This window comes from Giraffa tippelskirchi, chromosome 11 (genome assembly GCF_054371585.1).
Source record: "Giraffa tippelskirchi isolate mGirTip1 chromosome 11, T2T-mGirTip1v1.2.pri, whole genome shotgun sequence".
Classification (NCBI taxonomy): Eukaryota; Metazoa; Chordata; class Mammalia; order Artiodactyla; family Giraffidae; genus Giraffa; species Giraffa tippelskirchi.
In genome coordinates this window covers 38,173,343-38,184,117 of record NC_137285.1, presented here as the reverse complement: position 1 = coordinate 38,184,117, position 10,775 = coordinate 38,173,343, and positions in this window count along the sequence as shown.

Below are 10,775 nucleotides of genomic sequence, written 5' to 3'. Positions count from 1 at the left end.
TGGACCTAACAGAAGCAGAAGATATTAAGAAGAGGTGGCAAGAATACACAGAAGAACTATACAAAAAAGATCTTCATAACCCAGATAACCATGATGGTGTGAGCATTCACCTAGAGTTAGACATCCTGGAATGAGGAGTCAAGTGGGTCTTAGGAAGCATCACTACAAACAAAGCTTAGTGGAGGTGATGGAATTCCAGTTGAGCTATTTCAAATCCTAAAAGATGATGCTGTGAAAGTGTTGCATTCAATATACCAGCAAATTTGGAAAACTCAGCAGTGGCCACAGAACAGGAAAAGGTCAGTTTTCATTCCGATCCCAAAGAAAGGCAATACCAAAGAAGGCTCAAACTACCACACAATTGAACTCATCTCACATGCTAGCAAAGTAATGCTCAAAATTCTCCAAGCCAGGCCTCAACAGTACATGAACCATGAACTTCCAGATGTTCAAGATGTATTTAGAAAAGGCAGAGGAACCAGAGATCAAATTGCCAACATCTGTTGTATCATCAAAAAAGCACAAGAGTTCCAGAAAAACATCTACTTTTGCTTTATTGACTATGCCAAAGCCTTTGACTGTGTGGAAAATTCTTAAAGAGATGCAAATACCAGACCACCTGACCTGCCTCCTGAGAAATCTGTATGCAGGTCAAGAAGCAACAGTAGAACCGGACATGGAACAACAGACTGGTTCTAAATCAGGAAAGGAGTACGTCAAGCCTCTATATCGTCACCCTGCTTATTGAACTTACATGCAGAGTACATCATGAGAAATGACGGACTGATGGACTCACAAGCTTGTATCAATACTTCTGGGAGAAATATCAATAACTTCACATATGCAGATGACACCACCATAATGGTAGAAAGCCAAGAGGAAAAAAATAAAGAGCCTCTTGACAAAAGTTAAAGAGGAGAGTGAAAAAGCTAGCTTAAAACTCAACATTCAAAAAGCTAAAATCATGGCATCTGTTCCCATCACTTCATGGCAAATACATGGGGAAAAAATGGAAACAGTGACAGATATTATTTTCTTTGTCTCCAAAATCAATGTGAATGGTGACTGCAGCCACGAAAATAAAAGATGCTTGCTCCATTGAAGAAAAGCTACGATAAACCTAGACAGCATATTAAAAAGCAGAGACATCACTTTGCTGATAAAAGATCCACATAATCAAAGCTATGGTTTTTCCCAGTAGTCATGTATGGATGTGAAAGTTGGACCATAAAAAAGGCTGAGCATCAAAGAATTGATGCTTTCCAACTCTGGTGCTGGAGAAGACTCTTGAGAGTCCCTTGGAGAGCAAGGAGATCAAATCAGTCCGTTTTAAAGGAAATCAACCCTGAATATTCATTGGAATGACTGATGCTGAACCTCCAATACTTTGTCCTCCTGATGCGAAGAGCCAACTCATTGCAAAAGACCCTGATGCTGGGAACGATTGAGGGCAAGAGGATATGGGGGTGGTGGAAAATGAGACGGTTGGATGGCATCACTGACTCAGTGGACATGAGTTGGAGCAGACTCCGGGAGCTAGTGAAGGAGAGGGAATCCTGCCTGCTGCAGTTCACGAGGTTAGACACAACTTAGCGATTGAACAACAAAAAGTAATTATAAATTAATTTCATTGTTCCTATATGGTAATTATTATACCAATTATCAATGTTACTTATGTAAAGTACAAAGAAGGTGAGCTTACTAAATTAAGACAAAAAATAAAAAATCCTATAGCCACTGGAGACAAGGTCAAGCTTAATTTTTCGCACATGTGATAGTGAATTAACAGGCTATTGTTCTGGAGACTGATTCTCAATTATGCTGAGCCAGAATGGTTTGAATTGATGCCATTTATTTCAGCCTGTCAAAAAACTTGGATAAAAATCAACTGTGATTTCAGATCAGCAAGTCAAGCAGTTGCTCATCAGACTGTACATAATCCTGGTATTGAAATTAATTTTGTGATTCTCCTTTCAAAGAATCCTCCCCTCAAATGATTCCCATTTTTCTTTATCCTAAATTTATTTATTTTATGCATTCCATTTATTAAAATTAACAAGAAGGGCTTTTTTACATATCTGCCCATCTAGACCCCACCGTTCTGGAATGTCCTCTGGACATCATTAAAACCAGATGTTTTCAAATGTCATCTTGCATATACTGAAATGATTATAAAATTGGAATTTTTTTTTTCCAGACTGTTTCTGCTGAGACAAGAATGCCAGTTTCCACTGGTTTGGAGGACATTTTTATTTCTAATAGCATGAAGTTGGTTCATGATTCAAAATATAGATATTTTTCATGTCAAACACAGTACATCATTGCCTGAGAAAATGTTTTTAACAGCAGATTTTATTAGAATTTATGTGTTATGTGTATATTAATATTATTTTGAGTTTTATTTTTATTTATAAAAATTAGAATTTTATTGTGATGTATATATTCAGCAATTTAACCAAGAAAAATGATGCATTGTAACTCCTAGGAATGACGACTTGTTTTTTTTTTTTCTCTCCATTATGTTATTAGAGATTAATATAGTTTAAAAATGGTGATATATTCAAAAGGAATGTGGTACAACTACTTTCTACTTAAGTAATCAATGTTATCATACTCAGTGGATTTTTTTTTTTTTACTATTTAAATGTTCATAGATTCTCACTATTAGCTAAGCTAGTGAAGCAACCAGTTGCTATTTTTCTGGCTGTTATACAGGTACTGTTAGCTGATGATTGGTTTTCATATATGCCAAATGCAGCTATGGACCATGAAAACAGAATTGTGTAAAAAACAAAGAAATGCAATTTTGCAAAACATTTGGAACTGATTAGTGGACATAGCTACTAGTCATTCTGCTGTCGCTGCTGCTGCTGCCAAGTCACTTCAGTCATGTCCGACTCTGTGCGACCCCATGGATGGCAGCCCACCAGGCTCCCCCATCCCTGGGATTCTCCAGGCAAGAACACTGGAGGGGGCTGCCATTTCCTTCTCCAGTGCATGAAAGTGAAAAGTGAAAGTGAAATCACTCAGTCGTGTCCGACTCTTCGCCACCCCATGGACTGCAGCCTACCAGGCTCCTCCATCCGTGGGATTGTCCAGGCAAGAGTACTGGAGTGGGTTGCCATTGCCCTCTCTGACTAGTCATTCTAATTATAGCCAATTCAAGGTAAATCAGTATAAAAGTTCGGTAAAAAGTTAATCTGTATTCCTACCTATTTGGGGAAAAATGAAACAGATTCTCCTTCTTAGGGATAAGAATATAAGATCTAAGTCTAAACTAGTAATATGAAGAATGAAAGTAATTATTACTTTTGAAAATTGATCTGCATTGATTATTTTTAATGTAGTATTGAATGACCAGGATACTAATTTTCAACCTCTTCCATCTGATTTTAACCTATGGGCAAATCCTTTGCAGATAAACTACTGAGTGATCACTCTATTTTCCAAAATTCTGTATCAATGATATTAATAAATAAGAAAGAAAGGACATCTGGGAAATTTAAATAAAAATATTTACTTGAAATATCTTCAGAAATAGCTTAAAAATTTTCTTTCTCTACAAACAAGCCAATATTGCTGGAGCAAAAAGATTAAAAAAATATATTACAATAATGATGAAAGTCACAATTTGTTTCATTACTCAGAAATTATCACTGTTATCATTTTATAATTGATTAATGTTGGTAACGGACAGGGAGGCCTGGGGTGCTGCGGTTCATGGGGTTGGACATGACTGAGCAACTGAACTGGAACTAAATTGTAGACCTATCTATCATTTGTGTAAGAAGAATATTTATATGAAAATATCTTTTTAAAGTTCATTTTTGATACCTTTTCAGTTGCTATATCTTGAAAAGTGTTAGTTGCTCAGCTGTGTCCAACTCTTTGCAATCCCATGTACTATAGCCTGCAAGGCTCCTCTGTCCGTGGAATTCTCCATACAAGAATACTGAAGTGGGTAGCCATTCCCTTTTCTAGGGGATCTTCCCGACCCAGGGATTGAACCACCAGGGAAGCTATATCTTGAAGAGAAATGCAAATAGAGCCCAATTTCTCTTATATTTGATATTATGCATAGTTCAGATAAGATTGGAGAAGTTTAGATAGAAATTATTTTGGCTACCACCAGTATGATCATTTTTATGAGACTGCACAGGTCACCTGGTGGCTCAGATGGTAAAGAATCTGCCTGCAGTGCAGAAGACCTGGGTTCAATACCTTGGTCAGGATGATCCCCTGGAGAAGGGAATGGCTACCCATTCCAGTATTCTTGCCTGGAAAATCCCATGGACAGAGGAACCTGGCGGGTTATAGTCCATGGGATTGCAAAGAGTTGGACACAGCTGAGCAACTAACACTTTCACAGGTTACCAATTTAGATTCCTTCCTATAATTATTTTTGTAATCTATGGGGAAAAAAATGCATGTGTATGGTTGGTAAGTAATTAGAAAATGATATGTGTAAACTGTCCTTGTTTTACCTCTATTAAATATTTCATAGATTTTATACACTTGTGCTAAAATATTTCATAAATTTTGTACATTTAGTATAAATCTCATTTTCCCTGCTGCATTCTTTCCCGGTTTATGTTTATATGACCTAATGTGAAAATAGTCAGTGTATGCTATTTTATAAGAAGCTAGGAAAGCCTACATTCAAAAGTATCAATTGGTCCATGTTTTTCAACAATTGAAAGGTAGAAATTATATTTAGCACATATATGGAGATTAAAAAAAACCTGAGATCACCAATAATAAATACAATAGATATACTAAAAAGATTCCAAGGCATGCTGAAAATTAAGATATTTAATGGTAATTATACATTTATATTCTTAGGTTTAAACAGAGTATAGCTGAACTAGAATAATATAAATTTACTTTTAAAAGGTTTTCACTTGACTACAAGGTAACAGTGAAAACTTCAATAGTATAATGGGCTCAAAAGAAAAAACTTATTGTGATACTTCAGTGGAGCCTTCCCAAGAACAGTTTCTTCCTGTATTGCTTTCTAATAAATCCATAGTGGTTACATAAACGAAAATATTCTTCAAACAGTCCCCTTGTCAGACTGTCAACAGAAAACATGTTAATGTTTGATCATCACCCTAACAAACTGGGCTGAGTATGACACAGTAGACAGAGTTGCAAAGGGGCTGGAAACCTTTACTCATGAAAAGCAACTGAAGACAAAAAAACTCTTAAGAATAATAAACAACCAGATTAACAAAATGGGCCAAAGACCAAAGAGACACTCCACCAAAGAAGATATTCAGATGGCAAATAAGTATATGAAAAGATGTTACACATCATATATCATTCAGTTCAGTTCAGTTCAGTCACTCAGTCGTGTCCGACTCTTTGCGACCCCATGAATTGCAGCACGCCAGGCCTCTCTGTCCATCACCAACTCCCGGAGTCTACCCAAACCCATGTCCATCGAGTCAGTGATGCCATCCAACCATCTCATCCTCTGTCGTCCCCTTCTCCTCCCGCCCCCAATCCTACCCAGCATTAGGGTCTTTTCCAATGAGTCAACCCTTCGCATGAGGTGGCCAAAGTATTGGAGTTTCAGCTTCAACATCAGACCTTCCAATGAACACCCAGGATTGATCTCTTTTAGGATGGATTGATTGGATCTCCTTGCAGTCCAAGGGACTCTCAAGAGTCTTCTCCAACACCACAGTTCAAAAGCATCAATTCTTCAGCAAGAAATGCAAATTAAAACAAGAATAAGATATTATTTACATACCTGTTAGAATGGCTAAAATCCAGAACACTGAAAACAGCAAATACTGGAGAACAAGAATTGTCATTTATCGGTGGTAGGAATGCAAAATGATACGGTCACTTTGGAAGGAGTCTGATGGTTTCTTACAAAACAAAGCATACTCTTACCACATGATCTAGCAATTGGGCCTCTTGGTATTTACCCCAAGGAACTGAAAACTATGTCCACACAAAAACCTGCCCATAGATGTTTACATCAGCTTTAGTCACACTTGTCAAAACTTGGAAGCAACCATAATGCTCTTCAGTAGGTGAAATGATAAACTGTGGTACATGCAGGCAAATACTCAGCACTTAAAAAAAAATAAAATAAAATAAAATCAGCTTTCTCCATGAAAAGACATGGAGAAAGCAAATGAACATTATTAAATTAAAGAAGCCAATCTGAAAAGGTCAAGTACTATTAGGACTAGACAAGGGTTCAATCCCTGGGCTGGGAAGATCCCTGGAGGAGGGCACAGCAAACCACTCCACTATTCTTGACTGGAGAATCCCATGGACAGAGGAGCCTGGAGGCTACTGATCACGGGGTCACACAGAGGACTGAAGCGACTTAGCACACACAGCATACAATTATATATGATCCCAAGTATATGACATTTTGAAAAAGGCAAAACTATGGAGACAACAAAAGAATCAGCAGCTACCAGGAATGGGGAGCAGAGACAATAAGGTAGATGCAAAATAACTGGAGGGAAGATAAATCAATCTGTGTAATGTAAGCTGTAATTGTGAATTTATGTTGTTAGAAATCTGTACTAACTAATAGAACGTACAGCAACAAAGCAAATCCTGATACAAACTATGGCTTTGCATAATAATGTGTCAATGCAGGTTCATCTACTGTAACAAATGTACCACTCTGGTGAGGATGTTAATAGAAGGGGAGACTATGCATGTGGAGGCCGTGGGTATGTGGAAAATCTCCATACATTCTGCTCAATATTGCTGGGAACATAAAACTGATCTGAAAATAAAGAATTAAAAAATATTGCTTAAGAAACTGGCTATTTTTACTTGGAATGGGAATACCTAGAAGGAGAATAATGACAGTTTTCAGATACTTTTAAAGGCTGTCATAGTGAAGGGTTTTCCAATGCTGGTCAGACTTTCTGATGCTCATAAGGTTACATTAGAACAGAGGCAGAATATTTCAGAAATGCTGATTTCCTAACCAGGACAACTGTTTAAGATCAACTTAGTGGATTTAAGTTGACTGACATCCTTCAGGGCCATGAAATACCTGGATGGCCAATCCTCAAAAATGTCTGAAATAGGATTACTGACTTAACTGTGAGCAAGGAATCCAAACAATTTTATACTTCTTAACTAACATTTTAAGAATATCTATCATTCATAAATTACATAAAAGAAAAAAAAGTCATTACTTTTTTTTCACACCATTTCCTCTACTTTCAACATTTCAGTGTGAAATCATTAGAGTTATTAGCAAGATATAAGTAATACTGGCAAAGAGGAAAAGTAAAAAGTATTTGAAAAAGAAAATGCACAAGGAAATTGTATAGACTTCATGATGAAGGCAAATATTTCTTCAAGAGGAAAATCATCTGCTTTTTCCTTTCGACTGCCTGGCACTCTGGATATTTATAGCAAAAGCTCCTTTGGCAAATTGCTCTTTTGGGAGGAGAGTTAGGTGGACTTATTATGATATTTACTACAACACTGTTTTGTTTTACATGCTTGACATACAATTCCTAGAGGTTAAGCAGTGCATTAGACTTTTGCACTCATTTTACTTAAGACGCAATACCAGAGATGAGTAATCATCTCCTGGATAACTAAAATGAAGCTTTTGTGTGTTCCAGTTAAAATCTTTTAAACATGGGTTAAATAAACATATAATTTTCTATGGGTGTGGCAACATTAATCCACTGGTTTTTGCATTAAAATCTGGAGATTGTATTATTTTTAGAGCTGTTTATATGTATACAGATGCTTCTCTTTAAAGATAATTTCAGAAAATTTGGAAGAAATCAGTTTTAAATTTTTTATTGAAAACTTGTTAGAATATTCAAGTTATAGACACTACACTAGATTCAAATGCCTCCTTTATTATTATATTTTGTTAACGATTTTAATTAAACATACACTGATTCTCATTTCATGTTATTATATAATTTTGGTAGTCTGCATAATATATAAAAAATACAGTTAAATTCTTTGGTTAAATTATGGTTTGAAAGAACACTTCACATAGTAAAGGGTATTTTAGTAGTATACTTAATGAAAAATGGTCTAAATCTTTTCCAAATATTGCAAATAAGAGGTGATATTTACATTTTATGACAAGTTTAAAAAAAGATAATAGCAATGGATTTTGAGTGAGTAAATTACAAACCAACAACTAGCTATAAATTCAGTTCAGTTCAGTCGCTCAATCGTGTCCGACCTTTGCAACTCCATGGACTGCAGCACTCCAGGATTCCTTGTCCATCAACAACTCCCGGAGCTTACCCAAACTCATGTCCATCAAGTCGGTGATGCCATCCAACCATCTCATCCCCTGCTGTCCTCTTCTCCTCCTGCCCTCAATATTTCCAAGCATCAAGGTCTTTTCCAAGGAGTCAGTTCTTTGTGACAGGTGGCCAAAGTATTGCAGTTTCAGCTTTGGCATCAGTCTTTCCAATGAGTATTCAGGACTGATTTCTGTTAAGATTGGCTGGTTTGCTCTCCTTGCAGTCCAAGGCACTCTCAAGAGTCTTCTCCAACATCATAGTTCAAAAGCATCAATTCTTCCTGGCTCAGCTTTCTTTATAGTCCACCTCTCACATCCATACATGATTACTGGAAAAACCATACCTTTGACTAGGTGGACCTTTGTTGGCAAAATATTGTCTCAGGTTTTTAATATGCTATCTAGGTTAGCCATTGCTTTTCTTCTAAGGAGCAAGTGTCTTTTAACTTCATGGCTTCAGTCACCATCTGCAGTGATTTTGGAGCCCAAGAAAATAAAGTCTCTCACTGTTTCTATTGTTTCCTCACCTATTTGCCATGAAGTTATGGGACTGGATGCCATGTTCTTAAGTTTTTTGAATGTTGAGTTTTAAGCCAACTTTTTCACTCTCTTCTTTTACCTTCGTCAAGAGGCTCTTTAGTTCTTCGCTTTCTGCCATAAGGGTGGTGTCATCTGCACATGTGAGGTTATTGATATTTCTCCCAGCAATCTTGATTCATGGAGCCCGGCATTTCACATGATGTACTCTGCATATAAGTTAAACAAGCAGGGTGACAATATACAGCCTTGATATACTCCTTTCCCTATTTGGAACCAGTCTAAACAAAACTAGTGGAGGTGATGGAATTCCAGTTGAGCTATTTCAAATCCTAAAAGATGATGCTGTGAAAGTGCTGCATTCAATATGCCAGCAAATTTGGAAAACTCAGCAGTGGCCACAGGACTGGAAAAGGTCAGTTTTCATTCCAATCCCAAACGAAGGCAATGCCAAAGAATGCTCAAACTACCGCACAACGCACTCATCTCACATGCTAGTAAAGTAATGCTCAAAATTCTCCAAGTCAGGCTTCAAGAATACGTGAATCATGAACTTCCACATGTTTAAGCTGTATTTAGAAAAGACAGAGGAAACAGAGATCAAATTGCCAACTTTCACTGGATTATCAAAAAAGAAAGAGAGAGCATGAAAAACATCTATTTCTGCTTTATTGACTACGTCAAAGCCTTTGATTGTGTGGATCACAACAAACTGTGGAAAATTCTTAAAGAGATGTGAATACCAGACCACCTACCTGCCTCCTGAGAAATCTGTATGCAGATCAAGAAGCAACAGCTAGAACTGGACATGGAACAACAGACTGGTTCCAAATTGGAAAAGGAGTACGTCAAGGCTGTATATTGTTATCCTGCTTATTTAACTTATATGCAGAGTACATCATGCAAAATGCCGGGCTGGATGAAGCACAAGCTGGAATCAAGATTGCTGGTAGAAATATCAACAACCTCAGATACGCAGATGACACCAACCTTAAGGCAGAAAGCAAAGAACTAAAGAGCTTCTTGATGAAAGTGAAAGAGGAGAGTGAAAAAGTTGGCTTAAAACTCAACATTCAGAAAATAAGATCAGGTCATCTGATCTCATCACTTCATGGCAAATAGATGGGGGAATAATGAAAAAAGTGAGAGACTTTATTATTTTGGGCTCCAAAATCATGACAGATGATGACTGCAGCTATAAAATTAAAAGACGCTTGCTCCTTGGAAGAAAAACTATTACCCACCTAGACAGCATGTTAAAAACCCGAGACATTCCTTTACCAACAAAGGTCCGTCTAGTCAAAGCTATAATTTTTCCAGTAGTCATGTGTGGATGTGAAAGTTGGACTATAAAGAAAGCTGAGCACCGAAGAATTGATGCTTTTGAACTGTGGTGTTTGAGAAGACTCTTGCGAATCCCTTGGACTGCAAGGAGATCCTACCAGTCCATCCTAAAAGAAATCAGTCCTGAATATTCATTGGAAGGACTGATACTGAAGCTGAAACTCCAATACTTTGCCCACCTGATGTGAAGAACTCACTCATTGGAAAAGACACTGATGCTGGGGAAGATTGAAGGCGGGAGGCGAAGCGGATGACAGAGGATGAAATGGTTGGATGGCATCACCGACTCAGTGGACATGAGTTTCAGTAGGTTCCAGGAGTTGGTGATGGACAGGCAAGCCTGACGTGCTGCAGTCCATGGGGTAGCAAAGAGTCGGATACGACTGAGCGACTGAACTGAAATGAACTTTTGTTCCATTTCCAGTTCTTACTGTTGCTTTTTGATCTGCATACAGATTTCTCAGGAGGCAGGTCAGTTCGTCTGGTATTCCCATCTCTTTAAGAATTTTCCAGTTTGTTGTGATCCATACAGTCAAAGTCTTTGGCATAGTCAATTAAGCAGACATAGATGTTTTTTGGAACTCTCTTGCTTTTACGATGATCAACAAAAAACTATAAATTTTTG